General features: G+C 30.9%; 1 pseudogene across 1 annotated transcript in view; it reads left to right on the top strand.

Moving 5' to 3' along the window:
- LOC143256461 (constitutive coactivator of PPAR-gamma-like protein 1 homolog) overlaps nt 1-25,020 on the top strand; it is a 58,384-nt pseudogene extending 33,364 nt beyond the window's left edge. Inside the window, exons 13-18 of the transcript XR_013031366.1 lie at nt 2,119-2,325; nt 3,565-3,748; nt 11,218-11,329; nt 12,686-12,782; nt 15,398-15,516; nt 20,461-25,020. The product of XR_013031366.1 is annotated as a constitutive coactivator of PPAR-gamma-like protein 1 homolog (transcript). The remainder of the gene's footprint in view (nt 1-2,118; nt 2,326-3,564; nt 3,749-11,217; nt 11,330-12,685; nt 12,783-15,397; nt 15,517-20,460) is intronic.
- Nucleotides 25,021-27,611: the final 2,591 nt, after the last annotated feature.

Genomic DNA, 27,611 nt, shown 5'->3' with positions numbered 1-27,611 from the left:
TATTGATAGTTTAGTTGTAATACTTTCAATGTTTAGTAGACACTGTAGTGATAGTTTAGTTTTAATATTTTCAGTGTTTAGTAGACACTGTAGTGATAGTTTAGTTTTAATACTTTCAGTGTTTAGTAGACACTGTATTGATAGTTTAGTTGTAATACTTTCAATGTTTAGTAGACACTGTAGTGATAATTTAGTTTTAATACTTTCAATGTTTGGTAGACACTGTAGTGATAGTTTAGTTGTAATACTTTCAGTGTTTAGTAGACACTGAAGTGATAGTTTAGTTTTAATACTTTCAGTGTTGAGTAGACACTGTATTGATAGTTTAGTTTTAATACTTTCAGTGTTTAGTAGACACTGTAGTGATAGTTTAGTTGTAATACTTTCAGTGTTTAGTAGACACTGTAGTGATAGTTTAGTTTTAATACTTTCAGTGTTTAGTAGACACTGTTGTGATAGTTTAGTTGTAATACTTTCAGTGTTTAGTAGACACTGTATTGATAGTTTAGTTTTAATACTTTCAGTGTTTAGTAGACACTGTAGTGATAGTTTAGTTTTAATACTTTCAGTGTTTAGTAGACACTGTAGTGATAGTTTAATTTTAATACTTTCAGTGTTTAGTAGACACTGTATTGATAGTTTAGTTGTAATACTTTCAGTGTTTAGTAGACACTGTATTGATAGTTTAGTTGTAATACTTTCAGTGTTTAGTAGACACTGTAGTGATAGTTTAGTTGTAATACTTTCAGTGTTTAGTAGACACTGTAGTGATAGTTAGTTTTAATACTTTCAGTGTTTAGTAGACACTGTAGTGATAGTTTAGTTTTAATATTTTCAATGTTTAGTAGACACTGTAGTGATAGTTTAGTTGTAATACTTTCAGTGTTTAGTAGACACTGTATTGATAGTTTACTTTTAATACTTTCAGTGTTTAGTAGACACTGTAGTGATAGTTTAGTTTTAATATTTTCAATGTTTAGTAGACACTGTAGTGATAGTTTAGTTGTAATACTTTCAGTGTTTAGTAGACACTGTATTGATAGTTTACTTTTAATACTTTCAGTGTTTAGTAGACACTGTAGTGATAGTTTAGTTTTAAAACTTTCAGTGTTTAGCTGCATAAAGTACTTTGATACATTTTAATTAATATTGCATTTTCTCTGTTCACACTTTTCAACTAAAAAAAAGACAAATTATAACAAACTTATTAGTGGCAGTCAGTTAATATCACATGAATAACTTGTGTATTAATGTACTTTTTATGAATATAAAAATTGAATACGAGAAATAGATTTGGGACCCAAACTTGTTGGCCACTGCATCAGTGTATTGTAGGTTAATTTGTAGCTTTCTAGACATGTTTACCCCACTGTTCTTGCTAATTATAAAACTGTCTCATTTCTTGTGTGCAGCTGTGGACCACATAATGAATATGTGATGTTTATTGTTTTATGAATGAAAAAATTCTTAATTTTCTCCTGTTAGTTTCATTACATGTATATATCATCAAGACTAATTTGGCAGATTAACTAATTAAAATTATTTTTCTTCAAAACTCCCCACCCTCCATCAGTATTATTAGGTTTCTTTACCAAACGTCATACTTTTCATTAAATATTCATACACTTTTTTCATTATTGGTTCCTTTAGTTTCTTAATAATTCATTATTTTCTTTTCATAGCTAGGATTGATCTGTATAGCTTCAGTATTGTAAATATTTGTATTTTTGTGACTACATAACACTGCTGTGGAGAAGCACTAAAGTAATGGATATAAAATCTGAGAAATCATGTTTAAAACATTTATGTAATACACGTAATGATTCTTATTTTTGAAATAGAATTATATTTATTTTGAGTATTACATGCTCTAAAAGTACATGTTTTCATTATTTTGTTTTTTTTTAACCTGGATGTTTTTATTTTGGTTAGGAACTATGAAATTAAAATAGCATATTGTAGTTTCACATGAGAAAGATCACACATTGTATTCTTTTTGAAAACAGAGTTTAATAAAGAAAAAAGTTTACTTGTAATAAAAACAGATTTTTCAACTAAATAGTGCTGAGTGGCAGTATTCCTTAAAGAATATATTAAAGTGTTAGAATGAACTTTCAGATACCAGTTATCACCAACAGAGGTGTTGAACTGGCCACTTTATTTATGCAAGGAGTCGAGTGTGCACTGTTTGTCAATGATAGCTGTGGTGCTCCACTTCCATGGTTGATGTGCTGTCCATGGTTGTTTTTCGATGGCAAACTCTTTCATCAGAAGTTGCTTAAAGCTGCTGGTGCCAAGAACCTTGTTGACATATGTGACGGACAGGTGAAACCTTTATTACTTGATATACATCTGATTTGATAGCAGTTTTATTAATATTTCCACCTAGACTAATTTTCTTACCTTCACATAAATGCTCCTTCGTCATCCTAGGCGAATTGATGTTTTTTAACTTAAACTAAAACTACATTGCATTGATTTGTACTGTTAATTTAAAGGTATCTGTGTGTATTAATGTAGTTCTACTTGGATTAAATGTAAGAGGGTAATTCCAAGTTTTAATAGAAAAGTTTAAATGAAGTGAATATTTGAAGAGAGAGAAGTACGAGAAAGTTGAATTAATAAATGAAATTCAGCAGAGCAAGTCAAGGGTATATTCAGTATTATAAGCATAGATGTAACCTTACTAATGCATGTGATACAGAAACTTCTATTTGTTGTGCAAAATATAAACATGTCATGATGTATTTGTTGAAGGGTTATTATGATGCTCACACTTCATTTACCAACACATTAGAAACAGGGTTTTAAGGTTGTAATTAGACAGAATATTTGTATATAATTTTCTTATGAAACATTGTGTAAGAAATAAGAAGAGTTGCAATTAAAGTCTTCAAACCTAGATCAGTCAGTGAATTCAATAACAAACACATAATTAGAAATAGGCCCCAGCATGGCCAGGTGGTTAGGGTGCTTGTTTTGTAATGGGGGGGAGTTGCAGGTTTGAGTCCCTGTCCCATCAAACATGCATGCCTTTTTTGCCATAGGAGCATTATAAAGTGATGATCAAGCCAACTATTCATTGATAAAGAATAGCCTAAGAGTTTCTGGGGAGTGGTGATGATTAACTGCTTTCCCTCTAGTCTGTAACTGCTAAATTAAGGTAGATTAGTGCAGAAAGCCCTCGTATAGCTTTGCACAAAAATTCAAAAACAAAGAAATGATTGATAGAAAGAATGTGAATTGATTCCTAATATATGTTCTTTCTCCATTTTTAGCAAAGAACATTAACAAGTTTAACAACTTTTTGCTCGTCTTTCCATTAATTGTGAGGTTGGAAGGGGTAAAGACTAATTAGATTAATAATGCCATATTTATTTAGTTATTGCTGTCATAAGGACATGTTTTGTCAGTACCCAGGAATATACCACTCCGCAAACTGTATTTAATTTCTCTAACTTAATGATTAATTTGAACTACAATACATGAAGGAGTTTGATTATACAGTGCTAGAAGAGCTCTTGGTTACCATCTGTGTTGTAAGGTGTTACATTCATGTTTTAGATTGACCAAGTTTCTACAGTAGAACGTATGCGTGCAGCCATCCTTGAAGGACTCCAACCACAATTTGCATATCCACCTTTTCCTCCTGTAAATCCTCCCTTTGGTGGATACTACGAATCACCACTTTTACCCACTCCAGTTTCAAATCGTGGTCGTGGGCGAGGCATTCGTTATGGACCTGGAGGTGAGTCGTTAACATTTCATCGATTTGTATAAAACTACTTTCAGTACCTTATGTGTCGAAAAAGTAAGTTATTTCTTCCATTTTGTGTACGTCTTATCCTTGAGGTTTAATATCAAAGTGGCAACTAGCACAATTTCAGAAAATCAAATAATAGTTTTCTCAATCCAAAATGTTGGCACATTTTCAAGAGTTCACAGCATCAGTGACCACAGGTGTTGACCGATACTTAAGTGGCAGGAGATCAAAAGAGCTTAATGGTATAACACTGCAATGAATCAGTAAAAGAAAGAGAGTTTATGTGCATGGCCAAAAATACAGTGATAATTAACCTGAGGTCCAAAAACCGAAAAGTACGTGGGATAACCCTTACATATTGTACATGTTTTATATATATAGGTATGAAATTAAATACTATGTCATCTCTATTTTCAAGTTTTAACTGACCACTAGCTATGGCCATAGTTATATGTGGAAGTAAGCCATGTGTAATAATGACAACTATGAAGTTAACTATTTTAGGTTTGGTATGACTTTATTGCTAAAGACAATAAATATCTTAGAGCAGTCAAAATGAATCACTTGTAATCCTCCTACTACAGGCTCAATCAATTCAGCTGAGCTCATAACACAAAGTAGCCATCAGGGTTTCCATACTATAACTGTGTTTTGTGTATCTTCAAGAAATTTGGAAACCTTTCAGTCAAGAATATAAGTGTTTCATATACAAAAAAATCTAATATTTGATTGAATAATTTCACTAAAATGTGTCCATGAATATATGGGCTCAGAGTGTTGGACTGCTCCAAGTGCAAAATGAATTTCATGTTAATATTAAAAACATTTTTCTTGACCTAAAATTCTCAAATTTCATTTATGTAATTTCTAAAACTTCCTAAATAAATATCAAGTTTTTTTTTCAAGTAAAACTTTATCTGTTATTTTTTCTACCAATACTGCATATTCATTAAGTCAGTTTAGGCTACTTCATGATGACCATAAATAAATCTAAGTTCTCTTTTTTCATTTTAGAATAAATGGAGATTTTAATAATAAACTATAATTGTTTATCTTAAATAGCTTAATGCTCATATTTATACTTAACTTGATTATATTATTACCATTTGATCATAGTCTCTAGCTAATAATCCTGCCACAAAAGTTGTAAATCACACACTGAACATGTAGGTCAAGCTACTATGTTGAATTACATAATGAACCAGCTGCTTGTAAAGATTCTTTTAATTATGTCACTAATCTAAGTTAAGAAGTTTCTAATGTTCACATTTTGGTTACTTTTATATTCATAGAAAATAATATGTGTTAAAACAAAGAAATATTGTGCTGTGAACTATCAAAACTTAAGCCTAATCTTTTACACTAATGATACCAGTACACTAAAGTCTTAAAGGAAGTTGTTTTCTAAGTGAATGTTAGATAAATGTAAACACTGGTATTCCCAGAGAAGATTTTCTGCTTGATAGTCTATTATGAATCTTTAATTATCTGAATATAAGGCCTGAATGATTTGATATTTGCAGTGTTTTAGTGAGTTGTTTTTCAAGAAATCTTGTAGAAGAGTTAATGGATTCTAACAGTGCAAAAAACATCCATAATAAACAATGAATCGTATTTGTGTAGGTAAAATGTCAGTGATGGTTATGGTCTGAAAGAACACTCAAGAAAATTAATCGTATAGGATTTGTTAAAATCAGGAATTATTTTGTTTTTATGTATAATGAAATATAAAACAATGCATGCAACAATGAGATCCTCTGTTTTTATGTATAATGTAATATAAAACAATGCATGTAACGATGAGATCCTCTGTTTTTATGTATAATGTAATATAAAACAATGCATGTAACGATGAGATCCTCTGTTTTTATGTATAATGTAATATAAAACTGCATGTAACGATGAGATCCTCTGTTTTTATGTATAATGTAATATAAAACAATGCATGTAACGATGAGATCCTCTGTTTTTACGTATAATGTAATATAAAACAATGCATGTAACGATGAGATCCTCTGTTTTTACATATAATGTAATATAAACCAATGTATGTGATGATGAGATCCTCTGTTTTTTCGTATAATGTAATATAAAACAATGCATGGAACGATGAGATCCTCTGTTTTTACGTATAATGTAATATAAAACAATGCATGTAACAATGAGATCCTCTGTTTTTATGTATAATGTAATATAAACCAATGCATGTAACGATGAGATCCTCTGTTTTTACGTATAATGTAATATAAAACTACATGTAACGATGAGATCCTCTGTTTTTACGTATAATATAATATAAAACTACATGTAACGATGAGATCCTCTGTTTTTATGTATAATGTAATATAAAACTGCATGTAACGATGAGATCCTCTGTTTTTATGTATAATGTAATATAAAACAATGCATGTAACGATGAGATGCTCTGTTTTTATGTATAATGTAATATAAAACAATGCATGTAACGATGAGATCCTCTGTTTTTATGTACAATGTAATATAAAACAATGCATGTAACGATGAGATCCTCTGTTTTTATGTATAATGTAATATAAAACAATGCATGTAACGATGAGATCCTCTGTTTTTATGTATAATGTAATATAAAACTGCATGTAACGATGAGATCCTCTGTTTTTAAGTATAATGAAATATAAAACTGCATGTAACGATGAGATCCTCTGTTTTTACGTATAATGTAATATAAAACTGCATGTAACGATGAGATCCTCTGTTTTTATGTATAATGTAATATAAAACTGCATGTAACGATGAGATCCTCTGTTTTTATGTATAATGTAATATAAAACAATGCATGTAACGATGAGATCCTCTGTTTTTATGTATAATGTAATATAAACCAATGCATGTAACGATGAGATCCTCTGTTTTTATGTATAATTTAATATAAAACAATGCATGTAACGATGAGATCCTCTGTTTTTATGTATAATGTAATATAAAACAATGCATGTAACGATGAGATCCTCTGTTTTTATGTATAATGTAATATAAAACAATGCATGTAACGATGAAATCCTCTGTTTTTACGTATAATGTAATATAAACCAATGTATGTGATGATGAGATCCTCTGTTTTTACGTATAATGTAATATAAAACTACATGTAACGATGAGATCCTCTGTTTTTACGTATAATGTAATATAAAACTACATGTAACGATGAGATCCTCTGTTTTTATGTATAATGTAATATAAAACAATGCATGTAACGATGAGATCCTCTGTTTTTATGTATAATGTAATATAAAACAATGCATGTAACGATGAGATCCTCTGTTTTTATGTATAATGTAATATAAAACAATGCATGTAACGATGAGATCCTCTGTTTTTATGTACAATGTAATATAAAACAATGTATGTGATGATGAGATCCTCTGTTTTTACGTATAATGTAATATAAAACAATGCATGTAACGATGAGATCCTCTGTTTTTACGTATAATGTAATATAAAACAATGCATGTAACGATGAGATCCTCTGTTTTTTATGTATAATGTAATATAAAACAATGCATGTAACGATGAGATCCTCTGTTTTTATGTATAATGTAATATAAAACTGCATGTAACGATGAGATCCTCTGTTTTTATGTATAATGTAATATAAAACAATGCATGTAACGATGAGATCCTCTGTTTTTACGTATAATGTAATATAAAACTGCATGTAACGATGAGATCCTCTGTTTTTATGTATAATGTAATATAAAACTGCATGTAACGATGAGATCCTCTGTTTTTATGTATAATGTAATATAAAACAATGCATGTAACGATAAGATCCTCTGTTTTTATGTATAATGTAATATAAAACAATGTATGTGATGATGAGATCCTCTGTTTTTATGTATAATGTAATATAAAACAATGCATGTAACGATGAGATCCTCTGTTTTTATGTATAATGTAATATAAAACAATGCATGTAACGATGAGATCCTCTGTTTTTTATGTATAATGTAATATAAAACAATGCATGTAACGATGAGATCCTCTGTTTTTATGTATAATGAAATATAAAACAATGCATGTAACGATGAGATCCTCTGTTTTTATGTATAATGAAATATAAAACAATGCATGTAACGATGAGATCCCTTGTTTTTATGTATAATGTAATATAAAACAATGCATGTAACGATGAGATCCTCTGTTTTTATGTATAATGTAATATAAAACAATGCATGTAACGATGAGATCCTCTGTTTTATGTATAATGTAATATAAAACAATGCATGTAACGATGAGATCCTCTGTTTTATGTATAATGAAATATAAAACAATGCATGTAACGATGAGATCCCTTGTTTTATGTATAATGTAATATAAAACAATGCATGTAACGATGAGATCCTCTGTTTTTATGTATAATGTAATATAAAACAATGCATGTAACGATGAGATCCTCTGTTTTTATGTATAATGTAATATAAAACTGTATCTAACGATGAGATCCTCTGTTTTTATGTATAATTAAATATAAAACAATGCATGTAACGATGAGATCCTCTGTTTTTATGTATAATGAAATATAAAACAATGCATGTAACGATGAGATCCCTTGTTTTTTATGTATAATGTAATATAAAACAATGCATGCAACAATGAGATCCTCTGTTTTTATGTATAATGAAATATAAAACAATGCATGTAACAATGAGATCCTCTGTTTTTATGTATAATGAAATATAAAACAATGCATGTAACAATGAGATCCTCTGTTTTTACGTATAATGTAAGATAAAACTGCATGTAACGATGAGATCCTCTGTTTTTATGTATAATGTAATATAAAACTGCATGTAACGATGAGATCCTCTGTTTTTATGTATAATGTAATATAAAACAATGCATGTAACGATGAGATCCTCTGTTTTATGTATAATGTAATATAAAACTGCATGTAACGATGAGATCCTCTGTTTTATGTATAATGTAATATAAAACTGCATGTAACGATGAGATCCTCTGTTTTATGTATAATGTAATATAAAACAATGCATGTAACGATAAGATCCTCTGTTTTATGTATAATGTAATATAAAACAATGTATGTGATGATGAGATCCTCTGTTTTATGTATAATGTAATATAAAACAATGCATGTAACGATGAGATCCTCTGTTTTATGTATAATGTAATATAAAACAATGCATGTAACGATGAGATCCTCTGTTTTATGTATAATGTAATATAAAACAATGCATGTAACGATGAGATCCTCTGTTTTATGTATAATGAAATATAAAACAATGCATGTAACGATGAGATCCTCTGTTTTATGTATAATGAAATATAAAACAATGCATGTAACGATGAGATCCCTTGTTTTTATGTATAATGTAATATAAAACAATGCATGTAACGATGAGATCCTCTGTTTTTATGTATAATGTAATATAAAACAATGCATGTAACGATGAGATCCTCTGTTTTTATGTATAATGTAATATAAAACAATGCATGTAACGATGAGATCCTCTGTTTTTATGTATAATGAAATATAAAACAATGCATGTAACGATGAGATCCCTTGTTTTTATGTATAATGTAATATAAAACAATGCATGTAACGATGAGATCCTCTGTTTTTATGTATAATGTAATATAAAACAATGCATGTAACGATGAGATCCTCTGTTTTTATGTATAATGTAATATAAAACTGTATCTAACGATGAGATCCTCTGTTTTTATGTATAATTAAATATAAAACAATGCATGTAACGATGAGATCCTCTGTTTTTATGTATAATGAAATATAAAACAATGCATGTAACGATGAGATCCCTTGTTTTTATGTATAATGTAATATAAAACAATGCATGCAACAATGAGATCCTCTGTTTTTATGTATAATGAAATATAAAACAATGCATGTAACAATGAGATCCTCTGTTTTTATGTATAATGAAATATAAAACAATGCATGTAACGATGAGATCCCTTGTTTTTATGTATAATGTAATATAAAACTGCATGTAACGATGAGATCCTCTGTTTTTATGTATAATGAAATATAAAGTAATGCATGTAACGATGAGATCCTCTATTTTTATGTATAATGAAATATAAAACAATGCATGTAACGATGAGATCCCTTGTTTTTATGTATAATGAAATATAAAACAATGCATGTAACGATGAGATCCTCTGTTTTTATGTATAATGTAATATAAAACAATGCATGTAACGATGAGATCCTCTATTTTTATGTATAATGTAATATAAAACAATGCATGTAACGATGAGATCCTCTGTTTTTATGAGTATGATACAATGTTTCCTGCATTATTTATGTTTGCAGTAAAGATACTCAACAACGAGCAAGGTATTCTTGCTTTCACAAGTGTGTTTTTACTCATAGACTTATTTTTAGAACATGATATCTGTTGTATGTTCTCCTGTTGTTGTGTGTGCGATGTAGTTCAAACTTGTGTGGTTTTGGTTTTTAATAGTTAGTTAAATGCTGTTTCTTCAAAGTCATCATAAACATTACCACAGCTTACTGTTAATTTCTTAATCCAGTTTTTATGTAATTCAAAGGGTTATTTAAAGCACAGCCACACAAAGTGTGTAATTTCTGTCCATATTTCATAGGTTGTTTAATCTTGAAACAGTAAGTTTGTGAGTAAAATGAGGTATGGTAATCCTTCATTTCTTTATTTATATAAAGTTTCTGTACAGTATGTGGAACACATTCTGTCCAGGTCTTAATGTATGGATGTTTATAATATTAGTCCTAGTACTGAAATAACTAGTGGAGAGTCCTTTTCAACCACTAATGCTATTTTTCCCTATCCCTGGTTTGTTTGTTTTTTAAAAAAAGTTGCTTCCTTGTGATATATTTCTTTAAATGAAATTCCAGTGAAGTGTCAAAGTTCTAAATACACTACTGATTAATTAGTAGCATATGAAGTATAGTAGGAAATTTTTATTTAATATCTTGTAAGTACAATTTTCAGTGAAATCACAGGTGTTCCAAGTACATTATTAATTAGTTGGTAGAGTACTCATCTAAGTGCCCTCAAGTCCTGACCACAAGCCTAGGTTAATTTGTGATGACGAGAAACCCACTTGAAGTAATAATGTATCTCAAGACAACTGGTATGGGTATTAATACTTTTATTACAATAAAGTAAAGAACAACAGTTCAACCTTCTTAGGTCATCTTCAGGTTAACAAAGATGACCTACGAAGGTCAAAATATTGTTCTTTATTTTAATAAAAGTTTTAATTCCCATCTAGCCATCTTGAGATGCAAGCCTAGATTAAGTTAGATTTCTTAATAATTTAATTTGTTACAGAGCAAATAAACCTTTAGTAATGTGTAGTATATGGTAAAACTGTGTACTGACTGTTAAACATCATATAGCATTTTATATTAGGTGAATACAACATAAACCTAAGCATTTTGTTACTTCTAGGCCGAGTTATAGACCGTGGTGGACAACTGGAGATAGCAGGTGTTGTAGTGGGCAGCTGGGGAGCTAATTATGGCCAGGTACCACCTCGTGGGGCGATGAGTAATTATCCTTAGTGAGTTGGTACTCTACTATTGTCAGTTTTACCAAGCTGTAGTAGATGAATCATTTAGTGAGTGAAAGGTTACACAATAGGTCTTTCAAAGTTAATTACATTGTAATTATTTGTCAAAATAACTAGATGTGGTTTTCATTACTCTGTATGTATGTTGATTTGGGGGGAAGAAACTGCAGAAGAAGTACCCAAGATTTGAATACCCCAGTATTCAACCATGTGTATGTTAAAAAGCTTTTTTGTTGTGATATATTTTTAATTCATATTGTAAAGACTAGAAATGCTGTAAAATGTAAATTTGAGCAAGTTTAAAAGAAAGCTTGATAGATGTATGATTCACATTTTTTAAATTAATAGTTTTAATTAGGCTGAGAGGATAGAATAGCTGAAATGGACCAATAGGTCCTTTGTTGTCCTTATACAGGTTAAAATTTACCTGGCTCTATTACCACCCAAGTTCCTTGTATGTAATAGCAGTTTAGTATGATTTTAAATTTTACTTGACTTACTTTGGAATTCATTTTTATGCATTATTTGAGTCTGAAATAAAGAATTATTTATGCATGTGTGACAGAGAAACATTAAGTATCTATAAAATGTTTTAGGTCTTACAATAATCTCTAAATGGGAAATTTAAATGAACTTTAGTTGAGTGCTTTCATAAGCCTAGAATTCAATTAGATTTGTCTTCAGTTACAGTGTACACATTCCAGGCCTAGGTATTTTAACCAATTGTCCCAGCATAGAGAGACAGTTTATAAAAAATGTTTTTGGATGTTATTGTTTTGTTTATGTAATTGGCAGGTTGTAAAACCCAATTTATTCTTCCTGGTCATGCCCTAATAAAGATAATTTGCACTGAAATATTAATTTGTTACAAGTGTTGTAACCCTCCTAATGTTGCTTTTCATCTGCCTAACAGGCAAATTGTGATAAACAATCTCTACTTAGTTTTGATGCTAAAATACTTTTAAGGTGAATTGAACAAACTTACTTTCTTTAATATTTATTTGTTTCATTTATTAGGAAACTATTTACAAACTGTTTAGTTGAAATTTAGCTTGTACCTTGTGAAATAAATCTGAGACTTTATTACAGTGCTGAAATCCAAGTATTCTGTTCTCTGCAATTGACACAGCAGATAGCCCAATGTGATTTACCTCGTAACTGAAAATAAACAAACTTTTGAAATAGACTCAGAAACCAAAAACATTAAATTTCCTCCATGCTATTTTAATTCCATTTTCCAAAGTTTTCATAGAATATTATGAACCATAATTTGTGCAAAACCCCAAAATGTAAAATATTTACTGTTAACATGTTTTTAATGAATGTCACAACAATCTTTATTTGCAGTTATGGAAACTCTAATATGAGTGGATTTGGTCGAGGGGTTACCCCTCGTCGAACCATTTCTACCAAACTTCGCAAATCTAACACTGGAGCTATTCAGGTGGGATTCCTCTGTTATTTACATTTACCAGATCTGTTATTTAAAGAAGTCATATTTCTTTGTTCCACTTTGTGTTAAAATTCATTCTTTTTGTTTATTTTTTTCTCCCTTTTTTGTTTACAAATTTACTCTTCAGTTTTTCTACATGAAAGTTTGTAGTTCAAAGAAGTCACTTTCACCAGTATTTTGGACCCCATGAATGTATTGTGTACAAGCAAAAATACCTGTTTCCAGTGATGGGAAAAGTTTTATCACTGTAAATTATTTCCTGGACTATAAAAAGGTTAACTGTATTGCACTCTTGGTTTCACTTAGAACCAAAACACTGAGATATTTATACTGTATACCATGAAAAATACTTGTTGAACATTTCAGTTGCACTAAGAACCACTTAGCAATAACATATGGTAAATCAACATTTCTACTTTTTAAGTTATGTCACATATTAAAATGTGAATGACAATGTGATTCATTGATACCAGTTTAGTGTAGAACATCCTGCTTATGAAATAAAATTTAACATTAACATCGTTCGTACCTTTCTCCCACCATTTCAAAAGTGAATGTTGAGCTTCATTTGCATGCATAGCTTTTCAAACAGAAGATAGATGAATGGTTGGACAGAAACCAAGGTTCACAATATATAAGATGTTTGGATATTACGATTGGTTGAGGTTGTTTTTTACAATATTCATTTAAAATGAGTAAAACTACAAATTCACATCCATTACCCACAGGAGTTTTTTTCTTTTTTAGCATATAGGCTGGACCTGTTGAAGGAGCAGACAAAATACAGATATCAGAAACACCATTTTTGTTGTTGATTCACATGCTTTAATACTTACAGTAGGCACGGAGAGACTCTTTCACTTAAGCAGCTTCAAACAACTAGAAATAACGTTTTTACTTGTATGTGGTAAACCACAGCTAATTAATTTTGATACTGCGTGGATGTGCTCACGGACGATCAACTGTGACACGTGAAGGATGGATGTGAAGTGTGGTTGTCTGGCCTGTTACAAACCATCTAAGAGAAGTACACTACAAACATTTTGTACTTACATTTGAATGTGATTGTTTCATCAAACTGCAGGTTTATGATACTTATAAGTTCTGCAGTACAGCAGTTTAAGTATTGCTGTTACATAATGAATTGTTAAAAATTATACAATATGTCTATAAAACATGCACCAAAGAAAAACTGTGCTCTCTAAGCATTTAGTGAACAAGGTACATTTTGCAGTTTTCTTCCAATCCTGAAATAAGCCTAAGAGACTAATAGTAAATCACAAATTTGTATTTTGTCTAAAGGAATTGCTTGAAATAAATAACTGAGAAATATTTTTAAAACAGATAACAAAAGCAAACAAGAATAAAATAAATTAACAGTTGTGTTGTCAAATGGCTCAGTGTAATTCACCTTAACAAGGAATGATCTAAAGCTCATCACAGAACTAAGTTGGATGTAGCTCACCTTAACAAAGAATGGTCTAAAGCTCGTCACAGAACTAAGTTGGATGTAGCTCACCTCAACAAGGAATGACGTAAAACTTGTCTCAGAACAAAGTTGGATGTAGCTCACCTTAATGAGGAATTGTCTAAAGCTTGTTACAGAAATAAGTTGGATGTAACTCACCTTAACAAGGAATGGTCTAAAGCTTATCACAAAACCAAGTTGGATGTAGCTCACCTTGACAAAGAATGGTCTAAAGCTCGTCACAGAACTAAATTGGATGTAATTCACCTTAACAAGGAATGATCCAAAGCTTGTCACACAACTAAGTTGGATGTAATTCACCTTAACAAGGAATGATCCAAAGCTCGTCACAGAACCAAGTTGAATGAAACTCACCTTAACAAGGAATAATCTAAAGCTTGTCACAGAACTAAGTTGGATATGACTCATCTTAACAATAAAAGACCTAAAGCTTGTCACAGAACTAAGTTGGATGATGCTCACTTTAACAAGAAATGGTCTAAAGCTTGTCACAGAACTTCATAATTTGCACAAAAGTGTGATGCATGCATATGGGACTGTTTAACAAAAATACAGTCTTAATCACAAAATGCTGAATGTATGTGTTCGTGTGTGTATGTAAACATTCATAACTTAAAACTTAAAGTGCTAATAAAATACAGTGTCCACCACAAATAACTCCATACCCTCCAAAAGGTGACACTTTTGGGGCTCATATAATTTTTTTTTGTAGAATTATTAGAAAACCTTATTTGTTGTCTACTTATTAAATACTTTATTCGAGAATGTAATTGCATACTGAAAGTTTTATTAATCTATATTCATATTTCTAGTAATCTGAGGTTTTTTTATTCTTGTAATTTCAAGTCAGTAGGTCTTTGTTACAAAGGTAAAACTTGACATGTCTGAAGCTCATTTTTAAAAAGATGTAATGTACGACCTCAGTTGAATGTGTTATGAGTTACTAATATTTTTACAGTATGAAATAAAATACAGCATATTCACTTACTGTGCGTTTCACTTATCTTTTCAGTCCTTATACAGGTTGTGACATAATTGACAGCATTGGTAAGACTTGGTTATGTCTTAGTCATTATAATAATTAAGTGTTTGATAATAGCTTTTATTTTGTTAACAGAATATGACTAAAAAGAAACAGAGGAGCAGAAATGAAACCAAAGAACAAGATAATGTGAAAGATCCATCTTCCATTCAACCTGTGACAAGTCTTGACTGTTCTTCAGAAACGTCAGACAGGTAAGATTTCAATAATGTACTTGCACAAGACATGCTTTATGTAAAAGCTTTTACAATGAAAATTTCCAGGAAGATTAACCAGAGAAATATCAAACGTTTATTTTACACAATCCTCAGGAGCCAAGGGTGTCTATACACTACAGTTTGTTGATTATTGAAAGTAAGTTCAATCTGGAAACTCCCAAAGAGTGTAGTTTTGGATGTATGTTTTCAAGGTAAGTTTTCATTTCTTAAACCTTTCATGATGGGTCACAGGTCAAAGGCCATCTCATCTCATTTGTTGACTTGCATTGAAAATTTTATTGAACTAATATTTTATGAACTTATGTTAATAAGTTTGGAGTCAAATTGTAGATGATAATTTAAACTTTAATATTATATATGAGGTAATTTCTTAATTTGACTGTGTTAAAAGAACCCACCTAAATATAGATTTTAATGAGTCACATGGTATGTTGAATGCAGCACTGTTTAAAATTAGATGTTTGTGATGTCAGAATACTAAGTCTATAGTTTCATACAAATTAGGAACTCAAATTACTAATATTTACAAGCTAGAATATAAAATAAGAACCTCGTATCCTTTTATTTTGCTCAAATATGGGTTAGGTACTGAATCAGACAGTGGTCCTTTTCACTTCTTTCCATTTTGAGAAACAGCCTTATATATACTCTAACTACAATATGTGACATGTGACTAACCAATCAACTGCTCAGAATGTCCTCCTGGTGGGTTTCTCAGTCATTTTAATCTGTGAAAAGTAGGTTGTGTCATTAGTCTACTTGAAGTTTAATAATTTTTTAGACCTAAATACATCTTAATTACTAAACTTAAGTTGTAGTGGAATTCTATGGTATCAATATAGTTATTTGGGATTTTTTGGTTATATATATAAAACCTAAAAAACAATTTATTTGATATACTGTATTGTGAAGTTTTAAAAGGCTAAGCAACCTATATCCAAAAGCTCCCGAGTTCAAAGGCCATTCTTTATTTATTGTTCTATATTTTAAGAAAAATAAATTTCATAACTTATTTCTAAATAGGTATGACCTATATACATATGTAATGTATAATAATTCAAATGTTACTGTATAATACAAAATATGAGTCAACTGAAACACAGTCACGACAGGTCAGTTTTATATTACTGGATGCCATAACATCAATGCATGTTTACAGTGTCGATCCAAGTTATGTAATGTAAGCTAGGCACATCTAGAAGGTCAGTATTATAAAACAATAATAAATATATAATGTTATGAAATTTAATCTACTTTGAATAAACATTTGTATTTTTGTGTAATAATATGCAGTCATTCTAGAATGAAAAAAACATGATAATTTATATTTATTTCCTTTTTTATGGTTATGAGATCACTTTGTTCACAGACTGTACATAGTGTGTACAAAACAACATAAATGTTTGAAATGTATTAAGGATGTTTTAGAAATTAAACAAATGATATTTTTGGGATGAAGAATAGTTTGTTTTTAATCATATCATGAAATCACTTCACACTTAATCATATCATGAAATCACTTCACACTTAACCATATCATGAAATCACTTCACACTTAATCATATCATGAAATCACTTCACACTTAAACATATCATGAAATCACTTCACACTTAAACATATCATGAAATCGCTTCACACTTAATCATATCATGAAATTGCTTCACACTTAATCATATCATGAAATCGCTTCACACTTAATCATATCATGAAATCGCTTTACACTTAATCATATCATGAAATTACTTCACACTTAATCATATCATGAAATCACTTCACACTTAATCATATCATGAAATCACTTCACACTTAATCATATCATGAAATTGCTTCACACTTAATCATATCATGAAATCGCTTCACACTTAATCATGTCATGAAATCGCTTCACACTTAATCATGTCATGAAATCGTTTCACACTTAATCATGTCATGAAATCGCTTCACACTTAATCATGTCATGAAATCGCTTCACACTTAATCATATCATGAAATTGCTTCACACTTAATCATATCATGAGATTACTTCACACTTAATCATATCATGAGATTACTTCACACTTAATCATATCATGAAATCACTTCACACTTAATCATATCATGAAATCACTTCACACTTAATCATATCATGAAATCACTTCACACTTAATCATATCATGAAATCACTTCACACTTAAACATATCATGAAATCACTTCACACTTAAACATATCATGAAATCACTTTACACTTAAACACATCATGAAATCACTTCACACTTAAACAAATCTTAAGTAGAAATGTTTTGTTAAAAAATCTGAATGTTTTTGTACAATACCAAATTTTGTGAAGGTACATTTATCAAAAGTTATAGGGTAAATATTTATTAATGTGTGCAACTGTGTATATGAACATCTATACGTTATACTGAGCCCATTACAAAAACGTTAACTGATAATTTTTTTTAGTGAAATACAGCATCCTCAGGTCTCCATACTAACTAGTACTTATTTCTACTTGCTGGGAGTAAATTCAATATATATCAATATAAAGCCATGTTTTTAGCATCATTAATTCACACTAACAATCACATTACCACTTCAAATTACATTTCACAACCCTAGCACTAAAAGATTGTGAGAAATGTCTTATTTTTTGGTCAGTAAAAATGTCCAAAACATTTTTGATCAAATTAAATAAGACTGGATTTGGTAGCCAAATATAGTAATTTTGCTTAAAACAGCTTTTGTGTGTGAGAAATTATTCAATAATGACAACTGTGTATAGAATTAATAGTATTTTCCTTTTAGGGTTAACATTGTAAAAGTAAACTCATATTTTACTCTGTATTTTGCATCAGTAATAATGCTGAGTTTATGTATTATTGCAATATATTGGTGGCAGTTTTTTTATTGCATTCCCCTGTATAGAGTGTTTGTACACTTTCTGAGATATAAAAAATGTTTGTGTGTCCTCCATCAAATTGTATGTTGTGTTGTATAAAATTTGATAAAGAATTTTTTTATGGTGTAAGGACATGGCACAATCTATGAATGCAGTTAATGGTAACTTACTTCAGAGATACTAAATGTTCCATGTCAGTAATAATGAAGGGGGTTGTATACCCCCAGTAGCATGCATCTTGTTCCAAGCTATCATTCCACAAAGGTTGTTTGAGACTGGCCTAGTAATTTAGAAGTAGTTAGATAAGGGACAAATAGAAATATAGACTCTCATGACTTATATATAGAGGTTGTGGACTTATTTTTCTATGAATATTAACTGTATGAATAAAGTAAACTGTAAATATGACAATATTCATAATCATTTGTTTGGATTAACTAAATTATATTATTTTATTCGTAATCTTTTGTGCAAATTAACCAAACTTATGTTGGTTAGTTCATTGAAGTGACTTCAAATTGGAGAAGGAACATTGGTTATAATTCTGAATGTATTTTGTGTATTCTAAAGAAAATGCAACAAGCTTTTGGTAAAATATACAAGTACATCAAGCACAAAATATCAGATGGATTACAAATGTATTTGTACTTAAGATATGTATCTAGATACATGACATCAATCTGACTCAAACTCTGAGAAGTCAGGGTGCAAAGCTGTGTTCTTCTAAAGGATAAAATTATTTTTGTCCATCATGGCTTTGTATCTGCACAGTTTGTTCAGTATCTGTGTATTTTGTCCAGTATTTCCACTACTACAAGCTGCAGCAGTGTGGGATAAAATGTGTACTTGATAAAGATCTGTAAAAGGTCATGGCTTATGCACTATGTCACACACCCATGTGCATAGGGTTAACTAAATGGTTAAGTCAGTTATATCACTATTTGTGACTTAGTAAGGTTTTTATAGATGTACTTTTTAAGGTAATAGTTCTTATAAAAGAGTTTGTTCAAAAATTGCTCTTAAATGTAAAACTTGTTTTCCAGAAGTACATTAAATTGTAAATCTTGTATGTAGTGGCTTGTCATAAAATTGTTTACAGTCACTTTGTAATAATGTTGTTAAAATTTGACCAGTGGCTACAGTCACATGGTTTATAATTATTATAATTAGAATTTTGGTTTTCCTTATAAGCAGCAAGATCAGGCCCTCTAGGGTTTTGGTATAGCCTTCCCTAATTTTGAACAACTGACAATAGGAAGGGCAGCTATCAACATAAGGTGTGCCACAAGTACCTTATCTGATTCTTTAAATAAAATGAAGGGGTTGACAGTCACATTTATAATATACCCACAACTTCACATTTTGAATGTTGAACCCTTCGATGAACAGTTTGGTACACTAATCATTGGCCCACAACTATCTCATAATACAAAACTGTGAACCAAGTATTTTTCAATACTTTTTAAAAATGCTCATAGATTGGGTAAATGCAAGTAATCCTATGAGGTGAACATGAGTCAGCTGGAACCACTGTATAGATGAAGCTGTTGTGTCATACTGAGTAGTTTAGCATTTCATTATCAAACTTCAAGATACCCTCGACTTAACTTTATATGTTTGTATCTTATGGCTAAGGAGACCTGTTTGGAAACAGATAATTTCATTTTGGTCACACTATAAGAAACAAAATAATACTGTTTACAACTGAACATACATTAATTGAACTGTTTCTATTTCTGGTTCAAAACAAAATATTCAAAATTTTCCAACACAAACAAGTATATAATTATCTGCCAGTCTTTTTAATTCAATTTCTAGAGTTCTGCTATATTACATAGGCTCGAATTTTTATTTTTAATCCACAATGAATATTTTCCAAGTTTACAATTTTACCATCAAAAGATAGTATTTAAATCTGTATTGTTAATAAAGAAAAATTGAGTGGGTAAAGTTATGGGTCATACAACAAAACTAGCTTTGACTGGATTTGTGATGATTTATTTTCTTGGTTAATAACAAATGTTTCGTTTGTTTTATCAGTCAGACCGTTCCAGTAAAAAGTAGCACACCTGATACAAGTGCAGCTAATGGTAAAAATGTACCATACGGTGGTGGTGATCAGCATGTTGACTCAGAAGATAACCAGACCATGTACAAAACAGAGAAAGAAAATTATAACCATTTCAATGACGGACCCTATCCTGTTGCTACTGACAACCAGGGTAAAGGAGACAGTTTTCAATAAAACTTGAATCTCTTCAGCCATGGTGGTATTCAAACAGTCAGATTCAACTTTTGACTGGTTGTTTTCAGAAAGTCCCACCACAAAGTTAAAGCCAGTTAAGAAAAAAAAAAACATTTTTTCATGTGTTTCTTTAAAAATGCAGCTTTTTTTTTTCATAGAAGACATTAGATTCTGATGTTGTAGCTGCATGTTTAACGAACCACATCTTGTTTTGTTTTGTGTTTAGAACTATGCTAAAGATAAGATATTTTTGTAATGTTGATTTTTTACAGCTGACGAGTTCTTCAGCTGTTGATATATGAGCTTTAGGACACTTTGAAAATGCAGGTCAGGAGAATGCTACACTTCCTGTCTTGAGTGTTTTGACTGGAATCACTGGTGCTAGGACTTGTGTAAAATGATTTGTTTGAAAGATTCACTGTTAAAAATCAAAAAGAGAGAGAGCAAAACTGTTAAAAGTATGAAACACTGTAAATGCCATGTGTCAAACTTGTCATTACTTTTAACGAATGGCATTCAGAATTCTATAGAAGAGAGTTATTTCTTTTACAATTAGACAGAAAAGCCAGGACTTCAGTCCTGACTCATGAAGATTCAAAATATCTAAAACTGAGTACACAGGATTTCAACAATAAGAAGCACGATTATTGTGATCACAGGCATTCTACGTAATAATACTGTGGAGCAACCCTCTAACTGGACAAGAAGTTTTCAAGTTAGTTTTGAAACGTTGGTATAATGTAATCATAAGTGGAAAAAAATTAACAAATGAGCCAGAAGTTCTTAAACCAGTAATATGTTAGGGTACGTCTCCTACCTTATTTGATGTCTTGAACACTACAATAACTTGTATAGTAACGTAAGAAGGATAAACATACATTAATAGCTTGTTAATATTCACCGACGTTGAAGAGCTTCTGTGAAATTACAGCTCATTTAGAATATAAAAAAAAGAGAAAGAAAAAAAAAAAAGACAATAACCTGAGATGATTTTTTTTTCTTTGAAATAACAGTATTCAATTCTGAATAACGATTTTGCTACTTTTAAACTAATCTTAACTTGTAACCTAGCCACACACAAAACAAACGAAAGATAAAATACTGGCTAGTATATTTGGATTGTTCTATGGAAGCATGAACCATTACTTGTGAAAATGGGTTTTACACGTCTTATTGTTAAGTCTGAACTTTCCTTTCTTCAGTGTGAGAATATAAACGTATTACTTTTGTAAGTCTGAAAGTTGGAGAGTGGGCATTGTGAATTATATATAAAACTGGATTAGTTATAAACATTTTAAGATTACTAACAAAAATGTGTCTAACGAATTTGCTTTAACACGTATTCAAAAAATAACTCTTAACAACAAGTATAGACTATAAAAAATAGTCTAACCTAATGTGTGATACCGGTACATATGTCATAGTTAAAACAGTGTATTCAGAAAAATTACACTGTGTAATAACATTTAGTAAGTAGAAAAAGTGATTACACTTAATGTTGTCAAAGATTAAAAGCTTTGTCTAATATTTATAAGAATGTATTCTAATAAAGTGTTTCTTACACTATGGGATAACTTTTTGTTTGAAATTCTGAGAAAGACTAAATGTGTTTTTAATATTCAAACAAGTTAAAGGTACTGATTACAAAATTATCGTATTTTTAATTTTCTGGTATTAAAACAAGTTAGAGTTTGTGACGGTAATATTGACGATATAATTTGTGCGTTTCGTATCTGTTAATGATGCAGTGTATACTTTTCTATGTGAAACAGCTGACAATGAATGTGTAATGCTTTGTTGGATTAAGTTAAACCATCTTTTATTGTAAGTTTCATGTTATAAAAATGAGTAAACAGTATATTTGCTTTAAATAGAATAATAACAGATACTGTAAACCTAAATCGTTTAACGTGGGTGTAAGTCGAGGTTATGTTTGTGTTTGTAAAAAACACATAAAGTTGTCAATACTATCGCGGATGTAAATCAGCGATTTTAAGATATGAGAGCCATGTAGTTGCTTTATGATATAGAAATCATATTAATATGTTACTATAGCAGATGTAATTGTCTTACTGAAGTGACTTAAACTGCTTGCTTTAATATACCTGCATAAAACAGTACCTGGAAAAACAGCTGTTTTGTACTGATTTAATAACGTTTGTTTGCAACTGAAGAAAAAAAATTGTTTTATAAGCAGGTTTTTCAGTGTTAGTAAATGGTGTACTCTGGTAGTTCCTTCAGTGGTAGAGAAAAAAACCTTATGTAATTGTATCCATTTCTATTCTGAGATATTAAGAGTCACTACTGATATGAATTTTAGAGTTGTACTATTAAATATAACAACAGGGCTATGTGTATTTCTTCATGTACTTTACAGTTCATGAGTATGTGTACCCACCATGAGACTTCTTTATGTCACTTTTCAGTATGTATCCTGTTATAGAATTTGATGTTTGTTAATCCTAGAATTTCTGATTTGATATTTCAAAAGATAAACATCTTTTGACTTTCATTGGTGTTACAGTAAATTGTTTATTGTACTTGCTTGGGAAGTGATGGAGACTTTTGTCAGAATATTCTATGCTTTGTGCATGTTATTCTGAATGTTAAAACCCCACATGCTGATTTTGTTCCAAGAAGTATTAATGATAGTTTAAATAATTGTAATTATATATATATATATATACCTTGTTAGATATTTCATGAACTTATAATATTCTGGTTGCTTTTGATAATATTCAGTCATAAAAAATGGATGTGTTTTGTGATGTAACTCATCTTCAATTGAAATGTAATACAATAGCATGTAATTCAGTAACCACAAGTTGTGGTGAACGTATTACATCTGTGGAAGTCAACATGGTTTTCTTTGTGGTTTTTTCTTATAATTTTTGTTGATTTTGTTTTCAAACAATTAATGTTATATTGAATATTGTAGCCCTGCACATGAATTTGAAAAGTATACCACTGATTGGTTAGTTTTTCTTCATTGTGGCAATTGATCATAATTAAGATGAATTTTTATGTATTCTTTCTTCTACATTGGGATTTGTTCCAGTTGATGTGTTTTAGCAAGTTTTACAGGTTTAATACACAATTTAAAAACTGTTATGAAATATTATTGTGTTACTTGCATGTTTATTGCATAATAATTCTAGGAGGTTTTGGCCTGCTCTTTGTTAGTTTAAAATATATTTTGTGTAGATGATATTCAATTCATTGTATTTAGTCTGTCAGTCAAATTATTACTAACTGAAATTTCCATTGTGAAATCTTTGTTGGTTGTCAGTAAAACTAGTGTCAGAATAGAGGGGGAAAATGGTCATTACATGTAATTAAAATAGAGAGAGATTTAAGGATGTAAAATTAATGGTAATTGTACATTACCTAGAAACAGAAGTGTTGCTTCTACACAGTAATTGTAATGTCTGTAATTTTCCTTTTTTTCTGCTTATATTCATTCTAATAAAAATATTCTACATAAATTTAAAAGTACTAAAAAGATAGTATTTTGAATAGTATTCATAAAATAAACTTTCTTATATATGTGCAGTATTACACACAGTTACATTTCTATAGTAAGCTCAAAAATGTGTATTGGTATATTTCTTTCATTTCATACTCTACAAAGTATTAATTCCATTAGCAGACAATTGAAAAATATTTGTATGGTAAGCTATGCTACAAATTACTGACTCAAACTGGTTGTTATAAGAAGTTTTAGGGTAAGGTGTTCAAATGTAATGTTTACAGGCAGGTATTGCTTTGAGAAATGTATGGAATGTTGTTTCTACCTTTTTATAGTCAAGAAGTCTTACAAACCATTCCTTATTTTTGCCTTAGTATAATAACTAAGAACATTAAAGATAAATTTGAAATTTGGTTATATTCTTGTCCAGGTAGTTTCACCAAACTTGCTGTTTTGTAGCATTGAAATCTTAAGAAATAATGGAATGTTTCCACCTTGTGTTTACAATATCTAAATGTATTCCAAATGTGTTTGCTGGCTATTTAGTTGTATGGATTTAAATACCTAAACAAAAAATGAACTAGTAAAAACCCTCTCCCATTTTACCAAGTACGTTAACAATTACATTGCAGTAAAAAATTAAAACTGTTTAAACTTATGTTTAACTTGCGTACCACCATGTTGAATGTGTTTAGCCCCTCATGTTTCAGATAGTAAACAGTGGTTCTGTGTTGTTCAAGTAACCGTTTGATTCTTCAGGCACTTATAAAGTTAAGACTAAATGACAGAGTGGACTGAAGACGAGAAAAATCATTTGTTTCATAGCAGGTTGGTTGGTTATACTTGGATGCTGTGTTGCCAGTTGTCAATAAAATCTTTTGTGCAAGAGAGTTCTTTGTCTCATAAGACAACAGATTCCGTTACTTCATTCACAAAATATCACCATCTAAGACGTAAATAATATAACAAGTACTATTACATAATTTCAAAAATAAACTTATTTTTCATACCATAGCTCATGATCACTAGGCAATTCAGTATTATTACTGATGCAAGATACACAGAAAAATGAGTTTAATTTTAAAAGTTAACCCTAAATGTAAAATACTGTTAATTTCATATGTCATTATTGAATAATGTCTCGTACATGAAGTTACTTTAAGCAAAATCACATTAGAATAATCGTCTGTAAGACGATATATTAATGTTACTTCCACGTAGTTGGTTAAACCTGTTAATGTTTTTCTCAAACAAATTAAATTTATTTACCATTAGTTTAGAATCCGGAGGAGACAAAACTATAAAAATTAGCTTTATTTACAGATTTTGCTGTAGCTATAAATTAAGAATAAACTCAGGGGAGAAACAGAAAATGTGGCATTTTTTTTCAGTAACCTAAGAACTTTTGGACTGGAATTTTCGTGATAAATTATATAAAAGTAAAACACCTATCACACGAAATTTATTGACAGTAAGAACATCAATTGAAGTCGTCATGATATATAGTATTAGAGGGCGCTTTCAACTCTTAACGTGAAAGACGAATCATAGCGAGAAAAGCGGATTGTACGTTATATTTTGTATCAACTACAGGACACCTCCCACTTTGCACCTGGAGCAGAACTATCTCGGGTTAAAGGTTATTTGTTTTTTAATTTCCTCAGAGTATCATTATTGATGTTTGGGCCCGGCATAGCCAATCGTGTTAAGGCGTACGACTCGTAATCTGAGGGTCGCGGGTTCGCATCACCGTCGCGTCAAACATGCTCGCCCTTTTATCCGTGGGGCGTTATAATGTGACGGTCAATCCCACTATTCGTTGGTAAAAGAGTTGGCGGTGGGTGGTGATGACTAGCTGCCTTCCCTCTAGTCTTACACTGTTAGATTAGGGACGGCTAGCACAGATAGCCCTCGAGTAGCTTTGTGCGAAATTCAAAAACAACCAAACAATACTGATGTTTGTTTGGCGAAATAAATCGGAAAAATTCGTTAGGGAGGGAAGTCTGTTGATAAACGCGCTAAATAACTGTTGAAGCAATGTGCTCTCTCGTGATTTACGCTGTATTTTATCAAACGTATTTCAATAAAAATTGTTGATTGATTTATAATTTCGCGCAAAGCTACTCAAGAGCTATCTGCTCTAGCCGTCCCTAATTTAGCAGTGTAAGACTAGAGGGAAGGTAGCGAGCCATCACCACCCACCGCCAAAGAATAGTGGGATTGAGCGTAACATTATAAGCCCTCCCCCCAGCTGAAAGGGCGAGTATGTTTGGTGCAACGAGGATTCGAACCCTCTGATTGTGAGTGGAAGGCCTTAACCTACCTGGTCATGCCGGGCCGACAAACTGTTGAACTTAAAGTTTTAAAACCAGCGATAACGTTTGCATCCAGGAGCGTAGATCCTGGGAAGATGGGTGGGGGGTATGGTGCAAACAATCATCCCCCCTATAGTTTGGTCTGTTTTATTGCATCACAGGCCAACAACTTGTCTGTTTTTTCTTGTGATTCTCGTGTTCTTACCAATCGAATTACATAATTAGGCCTAGATGTAGGCTTTTTCAGTTGCCGAAATGTACATCTTTAATATAGGCGTGCTTCTAAGCTTTTCGATCTAAGCGACAGTTCGTAAGTATCAGTCAGTAGGCCTAAGTATACATGCAAGGCTTGCAAGCACTATCACAGAATCTACCTACGTCTTGTACGTAGTGTAAGATTAAGTACAATTTTCATTACAACAGATTGAACAGAGCATGAAATTCGAAAATATTACTCCCAAACGTAAACTTCTGTGATCTGGATCTGGCAGGCCATTTGTAGCATGTAGCTGCATCAATCTTGTGTATATTGTGCGGGTTTCCTACGCCATTTGTTCTTATGCTTGTATAGCCGGTTTTATTGTCAAACGCCTTACTCTTCTGAGCTGCCGAATCCGCTGACCAAAGTGTACAGTTAAGGACAGGTTCGAGCCGTTCGGATCCAGACGCGCCCTACATCACTCCCCTCTGCTCCCTTTAGTCTGAGCCTCGATTTTATAACAGGGCTCATTAGACCTGTGTTTGTGGCCCTCATTAATCCATGAAATTTCAGATTATCACCGCCCTCTAATAAAGTGCTGGTGCTTTGTGGTAAAAGAACAACATATTCTCTTATCATAGATAGTAAAAATATTGTATTTTCTTGTATAATTAGAATACAAAAGGAGCGATTTCAACGGACTGAAGCCTCTACTCGAATTGTATTGTTAGTTTTTGTTTTGGGTGTTTTTATTTAATAGACATGCTTATAGACATTATATTACAACGTGTTTGTCGTTTGATGAGCTTTAACAAGAATATAATATATTTGTGATTGTTTAAGTATTTTTCGAGAAACTTTCAATTACTTGTGTTGTAACTAGCACACATTATTGTCCCAGCGATGCCCAGGCGGTCAGTCGGCTCAGTAGTTACTGTGAGGTTCGCGCGTTCGACTTAAATA

Source organism: Tachypleus tridentatus, chromosome 7 (genome assembly GCF_004210375.1).
Source record: "Tachypleus tridentatus isolate NWPU-2018 chromosome 7, ASM421037v1, whole genome shotgun sequence".
Lineage (NCBI taxonomy): Eukaryota > Metazoa > Arthropoda > Merostomata > Xiphosura > Limulidae > Tachypleus > Tachypleus tridentatus.
This window is presented reverse-complemented; position numbering and strand designations above follow the sequence as displayed.